The sequence below is a fragment of the Cornus florida genome, unplaced genomic scaffold (genome assembly GCF_030987335.1).
Source record: "Cornus florida cultivar Cherokee Brave unplaced genomic scaffold, ASM3098733v1 CherokeeBrave_3.0.0_Hap2_Chr02, whole genome shotgun sequence".
Taxonomy (NCBI): Eukaryota; Viridiplantae; Streptophyta; class Magnoliopsida; order Cornales; family Cornaceae; genus Cornus; species Cornus florida.
This window is the reverse complement of record NW_026775572.1, coordinates 12,755,878-12,766,852: the sequence shown is the minus strand read 5'-3', so window position 1 is coordinate 12,766,852 and position 10,975 is coordinate 12,755,878. Positions and strand designations below refer to the sequence as shown.

Genomic DNA, 10,975 nt, shown 5'->3' with positions numbered 1-10,975 from the left:
TTATTTTTAGCTCCTTTTAGAAAAAATAATAATAATAATAAAATAAAATAAAATTCATTAAATAAAAAAATATATTGTTTAGGCACGGTATATAAAATAAATAAAAATAAAAATAAAAAATTATTTGGGCCAAAAATAAATTTAAAAAGCTTTTTTTTTTTCTTTTTTTTTTTCTTTCCTTAAAATTTGTTTTATTATTATTATTATTTTTTTGCTTTAAATTGTAATCCTTATTTTCTTATTCCAATTCATTATTTTTAATCCTTATTTATTTTGGTCAAAAATAAATAAATAAAATTTTAACAATTTTTGTAAAAAAAATAATTAAAATTACAAATTCATCTCCTTATTCCCATAGAATTTTATAATACTTATTTTCTTAATCCAATTCATTATTTTTAATCTTAAAAAACCATTACATAATAAAAATTCTAGTACACAAAATGTCATAACATCTTTAAAGCAAACAAAATACAACATAAATTAAATAACTTCATCAGCATAGCGGTTCCAAATATAGCCGTTTAGGAAAAGTTAAAAAAAAAAAAAAAAAAAAAAAAAATTAATTTTAATTTTTTATTATTATTTTGTTTGAGAGCGAAAATTTAGAGAACCTGATGGAATACATGTTTCTGGAGAGCGAAAACTGCTGACGTGCAGATGGCCTTATCAAAATATTTGTTATTTTAAAATAAAAATAAAAATACGAATATCAAACTTGATTTAAAAGCACAACCGAGCATACAGAAAAGACGAAGATAAAAACTACTTCTTATTCTTCTTTTTTTCATGGTTAAGTGACAAAAATATATACAAATTAAATTAAATTAGTCAGAAGTTTTTGGGAAAGAGTTTCTTGTTACTTGTTTGGAGTCTCTATTCTCCATTGTGTCTCGTTACTTTTGAATCCCCCCGTTGAATCCCACCTACTTAGGTAACAGTAGTACTCTATTTAAATCGTACTTCGTAAACATATGTTTCATTTTCTCATAAATCATAAGACTGAAACATTGATCATGTTTTACAATCGAGACATAATAATTAAATGATCACCGTATTTAATATAATTCGACTTTCAAACGGAGAAAGAAAATGGTACAAGACTCGAATATAGGATCGAAACATAATAATTAAATGATCGTCATATTTAATATAATTCTACTTCCAAATAGAGGAAGAAAAGAGTGTAAGACTCGAATACAAACATCCGAACATGAGAGCAACCCAACTACGGGTCCACGGCACTTCAGTTTTTAGTTTTGCATTTAGTACAAAAAAAACTTTTTATTTATTTTGTAATATATTTTCTCTAATTCTCGTCTCTCTTGCGGTTGGGCCATGTGAGACATAGAGGACCAAAAAAACAAGGATATCAAATGTCATTAATGAGTAAATGAGCCAGAAACATTTATATGGCAAAATAATTAATTAGAAATTACATGAAATTAGCTGGAAATTTAACTATAAAACGAATGCTAATTGATAGTATAATCAATAGTTTGGTAGGAAAACAGACAATAAATAGTCTAGATGCTGACTAGACTATTTGATATAAAATTCACAAGAGATGACTTCAAAATAGGAGGAACAACAACCCAACCTAACAAAGCAGTTATGATGTTGTTACATGGTCAATGACCTTGAAGAACTAGCTTCTATACAGAAATAACTCACCTAATTAAGAAAAATATATGTCCAAAGATCTTAAATTATATATATTTTGTGTTCGCCAAAGAAAAGTCAACAATTCAAAGTCTAAATATCATCAAATATGTAATTAACCAGAATATTGAACATCAACCATGTCAACAATTCAAGGTCTGAATATCATCAAATTGTTGTTCGATCAATACTCTTTGATGGGAGAAAATTTTGAAGGGTTCAAGATCCTGGGAAAGAGATCAGTAGAGTGAATCAAAGAAGATAATGACTTATAATATAACAATTATTACCAACAGGCCTGTGGCCTAGCGGTACAAGACTCCTACTTCCCAAAAGGAGGTCAAGGGTTCGAACCTCACTGGAGGCAGTGTGTGTGAGTCCCAACTAAGAAAAAAAAAATATATATATATATATGTAACAATTATGAGATGAACTTTAATGAAACAGCCAGCATTGACAACACCATGGAAGCTTTAAATTACAATGTTACCAACAAATTACAAGGGCTGCATTATTATCTAACATGCACGAAGCTGAGGGACAGCATAAAGCCCGTAAATTAAAAAAAAAAAAAGCCAGCATCTGACGGAAAATGAATTATAAAAGATGTATAGAAGTAATACAAGCTAGAGTTCATGCACAAACACCACCAAAATTTCAAGTTTCCTCTTCTTCCTAAACTAATACTCCCTCTCCAACAAAAAGGGAAAAAGAACTCTATGGATTGAACTGTTACTTTGTAACTACATATCCATGGCTATCAAAAAAAAACGCAGTGGGAGAGTCTTTGAACGACAGTCTTTTAACTACTCCTCCCTCTCCATGGAAAAAGGAAGAAGACCTCTATGGATTGAACTGTTACTTTGTAACTACATGTCCATGGCTATAAAAAAAACGCAGCTCTCAGTTTCTAAACATGTTTCATTACTGCAGTGGGAAAATCTTTGAATGGCAGTCTTAAACTACTCCTCCCTCTTCAACGAAAAGGGAAAAAGAACTCTATGGATTGAACTGTTACCTTGAAACTAAATGTCCATGGCTATCAAAAAAATGCAGCTCTCGGTTTCTAAATGCATTCATTACTGCAGCTGGAGAATCTTCGAATGGCAGTCGCCAGAGCAGCGGACAGACCCAAAGGATGTAAGAATTTACAAAGACATACCAATCTCCATGGTAGAGTGCGAAGTAAAATAGTTGAAGTCATGGTGCTGGACACTGAGCTGTTTCAGCCAGGAATCAGCAGCACTATGGAGATACATCAGCCTTTCATGATTCATGATTGGATGTGCCGAGCTTCATCCAATCATCCCCTTGCATCTTGTAAGTAGCCTTCGGGGGAACATGATGGTAAGGAATGTCTTTTGCAATGTCTTCATAATTCTCCAATGCATCATCTGCAGTATCAAACCAAAACACAATGGTAAGTCAGTAGGTAAAAGCAGTCGATGACGATTACAACTATTTGGCTACACATGCTGTTATCATTAATCAATGGTTTCATGAATAAGATTTCTTCATATCAACTCGGTAAGGGAAAAATTTGGACTGCATTTCTGCTCCCTTGACCAAAGCATTCACTAAAAGAACGTAACTCTGATCCCAGGAATATAATTTTAGCACACTGTTTTGTAGGACTTTGTGAAACTAATTTGCCTCCAGCATATTTTGGAAGTTTTCCAACAGACTAACTGGAACCAAAAAAAGAAAGATGGAATATAAACAACATCACTACCCAACATCAACACCAAGACAACAGATAGTTTTCATTAGAGAGTTTGTATATGTCTGCCAATAACTATGATGTTAAGTGCAAGTTGCCAATAACTGTGATGTTAAGTGCAAGTTTCAGAAGTCCCTTCAGGCTTCAAACATCACTGCAAGGTCATGCAACTTAACCCACACTCCTTAATTCAACCATCGCTGCTGCATGTGCAATAGTACCTGTTCTGTTGAGTCTAGAAACTGGCCATAGTGGTCTCATATTAAATATTAGCCACTGAGTAATATGTTGTGCATGGATTATTGCAAATGAAATCATTGAACTTTCACTTTTAACATATTACCCCTGCTAGTAATTTCTAGAAATCCCCTTGAACTTTTATTAATGCACAGTGTTGTGCTATAAATAATGGCTGTTTTCTAATAATCCTTAAAAGATTTACAAATACCTCTCATGCACTCTTTTTTTTTTTTTCTTTTCCCCCCACTGAATATTTCCTATTCATTTTTCTCATTTTTTTTTTAGGACATGTCCATAATTGTCTTTTCCTCACTATATCAAGATAAATATAATGAATCATCGAGTTTACCTGAGAGTGGACATTAGCGCAACAGTAAAGTTGCATTATTTTGACCCAAAGATCATGGGTTCGATACGGGAAACAGCCTCTTCGCATGTGTAAGTAAGGTATCGTACATCTCACCATCTCTAAATCCCCAGTGGCGGGAGCCTTGTGCACTGAGTTGCCATTGAGTTCACCTGAGATATGTTGAGTCCATTCCAAGTTCAGTATACAATATACATATATGGATCAGGTTAATTAGGATTTATAGTTAGGAAAGGCAACAAGGTGGGTCCAAGATAGGTTTCCTTAAATGGTACCCCCATTAACCGTGAAGCTAACGCATACCTGTTCCAAACCTATGATGGAGAGAGAGAGAGAAAGAGTCTATTTTGTATAGTTTTCTGTTTCTGAGAGATAAAAATAAAAAATATATACAAAAAATTGTTTTCAAATAGTTGTCTTTTATAGTTATTTCTAAGCAAAAAATTTCTTTAATGAGATCTTGAGAATTATCTTTAGAAAATTGAACCAAAAAGGCCTAAAATAATCTCATATTCAAAAAAACACAAACCTATGATGGGGAGAGAGAAAGAAAGAGAGAAAGAGTCTATTTTTTATAATTTTCTGTTTCTGAGAGATAAAATAAAAAAAACTATACAAAAAATTGTTTTCAAAGAAATGTCTTTTATAGTTATTTGTAAACAAATTTTTTTTTTTTTAATGAGCTCTTGAGAATTATTTTTAGAAAATTGAACCAAAAAGGCCTAAAATAATCTCATATTCAAAAAACGCACTCACACTAAACTTCGGCTTTCAAGTGTCAAATTAAGAAAAAATTCAGATGTGTTCTATAATAACATCACATGCAACTTCAAACTCATGCTAATAAGGAAATTTATATATAGGAGCAAAACACAACATGTAGAGAGAAATTAAGGAGATATAGAAAGAGATAGAACTAGACAGAGAGGGTACATATTGAGTGGCCATTGAGTAGTCGATCATCAGATAGAAATAACCGCCGGTCCCTTGGTCATCGGAGAATGCCGATCGGAGTGGGCAGTGGGTAGCAAAGTAGAGGTAAGATGAGAGGCGATGGGTGATATGAGGAGTGAGGAACCCTAGGCTTCTAACGTACATATAAGGCTGGATCATTGTTATTTCTAATAAGAACAGGGGTAAAAGTGTAACAACATATAAGGCTGGATCTTTGTTATTTCTAATAAGAATAGGGGTAAAATGGTAATATTGTTACATAATAAACAGTATCATGAGCCCCTCCGAACCCGACTCGGTTTTAATTTTAAAATCCCAGACCCGTCCTTACTTTTAAAAAATATATATATATATATATATATATAGCTTTTCATACTTATCTCATTGGGCAGGGCTGGTCGGACACCCGTTGGGTCAGAAGAAATTGCCATCCTCATTTGTAGTCAACAATTTCTTTATTTGTAAATTTGTTAGCAAAATTCTTTTAGTTTGATATTTAAGAACGAGATAGTATCTAGTCCACTTTAGTTAATATATTTTCTGTTTCTTTAACACATTTAACCCATTTCAATTGTAATTTACGTGGATCCGAATGGTTAGGATAATTATTTTGCTTTATATAATTAAGACTGATACCTTCTTTTCTTTTTCTTTTTTGACAATGATGGTGGTATTGTTGGGCTCTTTTACAATCCCATAATCCATCACCGATCACATGTACTTATTCTTCTGTCCCATATGAACAAGACAATTATTGTAAAAAATTTCTAAGGGAATACGAACTTCCAACTTCCAATATGAGAAGTTGTTCTGTCAACTAGATTTCACATATTCCTCCATGTATATTTTACACTCTCCTTTGGTTTCTTCATGTGTTGAGCATATGCTTCTACCAGTCCCTTTGTTAACAGCTGCTTGAGTCGCAAATTCAGTAGCATAACTCCTTTGTTTTGTGTAATCAAGAGTCGAGAGGTGTGTTTTTTCCTTATTTTCTTTACACACACACACACACACATATATATATATATATATATATTTATTTATTTATTTTACTTTGACAAAAAAACTCACATCCAAGAACACTGGACCTCCTACTTTGAAAAGTGAAAAAGTATCACTTGATTATGCCTTCATGTTAATCGAAAAGTTATTTAGGCCACTACCTTTCATATATGATATATCTTCTCCAAGTTCTACGATCCCCTTTCATTTTCATCTCTTATTGAACACGTGTCTATAACTGTCTTTTCCCACCAATATTGAGTTTAAAATGACAATATTGTCCAAGTTAATTCTAGATGCATTGAGTGTCTATAATTGTCTTTTCCCCCTAATATTGATTTTAAAATTACGATATTGTCCAAGTTCATTCTAGATGCATCGAGTCTATTCTAAGTGCGGTCTACATGGATATGATTAGCTAGGATTTATGATTTACAGTTGTTTTAATTGCAAATTTGTAAGCACAAAATGATAGTGTTGGACCTCTTAAAATACTCAAAATTTACCACTGTGATATTCATCCCTCCCAGATTTCATTTAATTAAGAATTGAGGTTGTTTACTTCACCTAGATTTCATATATTTTCTTCACCAAGTACAATACCAAGCCTCGAACCTTGTTCAAATGGTGGATGAAGTATAATAGACTCTAAACCCAAACAGGTTTGCAAGGATTGGTTTTCAGATATTTTCTTCTTTTTATGGTTTCTTTTGTTTTCTTCGTGTGTACATTAACCATGTGTCCATAACAATTTTCCCTTCTTAGGTCAAATTGAATGTGACAACACCATTGAATTCATTTAAAATGCCAAGTCCATTCCAAGTGTGATTAACATATATTAAGTTAGTTGACAATATTCAAATATTTAGTCATGGAATTTTGTCATCTTCAAAATTTATTTTACAACATGTATTAAAGTCATGCAAAAATCGATCACCCACTAATGATATCTAAGGCGGTGTTTAAAAATCTTAGGTAGTCCTTTAAACCCTACTCGAAGCTTCCCAAACACCACCTCAGTCGCTATTTGTCCCAATAGAAAAATAGAAGAAAAATTTTATTATTTAGGAAAAAAAAAAAAAAATTTAATCATATGATAATATAACATAAATATGAATGCATAATTAAATAAATTAATTAATTAAAGCAATAAATGTCATGTAACCACCGTGCAATCTTGGACTTTTGTCATCACTAGAAAAATATTGTAATAATGTATTAACGTCCTGCAACAGCCTTCCTTACACAAGATAATAAATGACTTCAAGTTATAAATTTATATATAAATAATTAATGACTTGAAGTTATAAATTTATATATATATATATATATATATATATATTTCAGAACATTGTGCAACAACCTTCCTTACAAAAGATAATAAATGACTTAAAAGTTATAAAATTATAGATTTGTATAAGTCGTGCAACAACCTTCCTTACAAAAGAAAATAAATGGCTTATGATATAAATTTGTAGATAGATAATAAATGACTTGAATTTATATATTTATAAATAGACATGATACACTAAACTAAAGTCAATTCAATTTTAATTCCACTAAATCAATCCTCTCCCGCTGTATATATATTTATATATATGAGACACTAAGTAAAGTCAATTCTAAAGTAAAGTCAATTCAAATTTAATCCTGCTGAATCAATCCCTATCCCCCTATTTGGCACAAGGAGTGAAGGTACCAGAACTTGACTCAAGTTAAATGGATAAACACCCTTGGCAAATTTTATTCAAAAAACTGTGCATAACATATAAAATATGGGTGGAATATTGTGCATTGAAATCTAATTACTAAAAAGTAATGTGCAAAATGCGGAATTACTATACAGCAAAATTGAGGCAATAAAAAGTATAAATGAAAAGGACATTAATTAATTCACTGAGAAACATAATAATATTATGTTCGGTTGCATGGAGTTGGTGCCTTAGAATTGGAATTGAAATTTGAGAAAATTTAGTTTAAACTTAACATAATAGATTTTAAGTTATAAATTTAATTATCAAATATATATATATATATATATATATATATATATATATATATATGAATTCTTACAAGTTTGGCACCATGCAGGGATTGAGAAGTCGGATTTAGGCACTCCCAACTTAGGCTGTGTCAGGTCATTAATTGCTTCAAATTAAATCAAAATTTTCTCCGAATATAGTACCGTGATAATTTGACATGCATATTTCTTTGAAATGGTAAAATGCATTAAACGATTAGTATTAATCCATTGGACACGTCATAATCCCAACCCTTTTGCCTCTTAGACGGTAAAATGCATTAAAGTGAAACCTATTGTTTCATATTATAAACTATTTCTAACGTGGATGGAAATACATAAGGTTGTTCGTCATATTAATTCTACGTTGTTTGTTAATTCGTTATTATATATATATATATATATGCTAGTTCTAGATGTATTCTGTCACATGAATTATACAAGACCAAGTCTTGGAAGGTTTTTGAGCACGAGTACTCTTAGTTTTTGTTTAATATATTGCAATATAATACGGAGAACAAGACATATTTTCATTCAACTGTGAGAATTAGAAAAGTTTTTCCCGAAAGAGGTGCTCAGAATAAAAAATGAGAATCTCGTGACAGCACTACTTTTATCTAAATCTCTAAACTCATATATTAGTAATCACATTTTGAATCATTTATAGGTCTACAATTGCTAGTTTAAATTTTTTAAATTTGTAGAAAATTTAAAGTACAAATTTATAGGGCTCCTACTTCTCAAAAGGGAGGTTAGGGGTTCGAGCCTCGGTGGAGGCATGTGTGTGTGAATACCAACTAAGGAGGGAAAAAAAAAAAAAAAAACAAAAAAAAAAAAAAGTTCATAAACACATTTGGATCATTTATAGGTGTACAATTACTAAAGTGGTAAGAACATCCATGAATACTTTGAGGAAAATTTTATGTGGAGAAAAACAAATGCAATAATTTTAAGAAGGAAAATGCATACCTTATTTGCCAACAGCCTTCAAACCAGTCATTTTTTTTCCCCAATAATGGATATGGTTTGTCAGGCCCATTAATTGATTCCTGCAAGGCCCATTAATTCATTCCTGCAACTTTTCTGCTTGAACATGACCTATAATTGGTATTAAAGTATTTCAGTAGAAATTGATTTATATAAAGCACTTCTAGAGTGGAAGCTATCAATAAATCACTGTCTTCACCCATTACCCATACCTCTTTACAATTAACCCATTTGACCAAGGCTCGAAGATAAATCCCTATCTAAATTTGAGTAATTACCATTCTCTATTAAATTGAAAGGTATGTATAAGGCCTGTTTGGTTTGTAACTCTAAAAACAGTCCTCAAAAACTCAGAAAACTGTTCTCAAAGAACAATCTTTTTATAGTTCTCTGAAAACAGGCATTTTTATAACCGAGTTTTCAAAAAATTAAACCAAGCAGAGTTTTTGTAAAGTTTTCTTTTTTCAGTTCTCGAGAATAGAAAATTATTTCCAAAGTTACAAACCAAGCACGCTATAAGAATCCTACCAAACAAGCCCATACCACTCTATCTAATAGGTGTGTAGCATTGAACATACCAAATTTGCAAAATGTAATAGCATACTTGTGAACCTAATTGCATGTAAAATTAAGTCTATTGTCATCGTGTACGCTAACAATCAAAACTCAACGTGAGGCCTATCAATTTGTTATCTTGTGTCATGACCCGCCCCTCTTAGGACCCAGTGTTCACGGTTTTCCTCAAAACACATCTATACAATTAGGGATGTCCACACATATAAGTTTCATCAAACATTTTCCCCATGCGATGTGGGATATCGCAACTTGTGCTTATAACATTTAGTGGCTACTTTTCAGGTATAAAATGAAATGAATTAAATGGTACCAAATTAAGTTAGGCAAGACCCATGGCATACAATGCCAAAAGCATTTTTTCTTTACAAATCACCAAAGGCTTAGTTTAAGTGTTATCTCCTCCTTTCAAATAGAAGGTTGAGAGGTTGAGTTTTTAATGAGGCAAATGGTATATGTGTGATGCACCACCCAAAAAAAAAAAGGGTCAAAAAATCATTTGTGGCATTTTTAGTTTTCCTCAAATTATTTGCTTTTAAACTTGAAGGTGGATTAAACATATTTTAATTTAAACTTTAAATGAACCAGTGACCTTCTAAAAATTAGCATTTATGAGATAACACAACCTTTTATGTATTTGAATTTTTTTTTTTTTGATAAGTCTTCTATGTATTTGATTTGGGTTAAATTTCCATAAAAAATCTTAAATATTTGCATGTATCCTTTGTACTAAATTTTTAACATACAATCACCTTGAAATACAGATATATCAAGAATTTTGCAAAATATCACAACTATTAAAAAAACAAACAGGATAATCATTTGGAGTTTTTGAAAATCACAAAATAATAGAAATCTGTAACTACCGCGTCCTGGAGATAACATGCAAAATTCTTAAACTTTAAAGGGGTTTTATGCAATTAACCTTATGGGAAATTAGTAATTCTCACGAGACATTTAGCAATCACCTAAGGACAATTAGTTTATTGGACCTCCAAACCTTTTATTATTCAGGAGGATTAATGTTATTCCAGGAAGAAAATGTCTGTGTGTGTACACTGTAACAATAGAGACGAATAAAAGATTTGACGCAACAAAGAAGTGAGCAATGACCTACTTGTTGTGATACGAAGAAAGATCGAAAGAGAATTCAGGATCGAGGTCGGCACGGAGTTCTGGATGAGATGATGCGGTGATTCTTCCATTCTTCGATTCAATCGGCCTATTACAAAGAGGACTCCAAGAGCTTCGACCGCAAGACTCGTCAGAGCCCCAAGAAGGAACCCCAAGAAACAGTGTCGACAGAAACATTGTCCCCTTCAGTTTCACCACCGCAAACTATGTCTCTTCTGATCACATTCGCATCAACACCGCCGCATAGCGCTGATGTTGATTGTGGTGGTGGTGGTTATGGATGAATGAAAGCCAATTTGATACCATTTGATTTTGA

The 10,975-nt window shown here is 31.9% G+C and overlaps 1 long non-coding RNA gene across 1 annotated transcript; it reads right to left on the bottom strand.

Moving 5' to 3' along the window:
- Positions 1-2,245: 2,245 nt before the first annotated feature.
- Positions 2,246-5,084, bottom strand: LOC132293684 (uncharacterized). Its single transcript, XR_009477882.1, has 3 exons — positions 4,923-5,084; positions 3,972-4,141; positions 2,246-3,056 (listed from the first exon to the last, which is right to left on the bottom strand). It is a non-coding gene; the product is annotated as an uncharacterized LOC132293684 (long non-coding RNA).
- Positions 5,085-10,975: the final 5,891 nt, after the last annotated feature.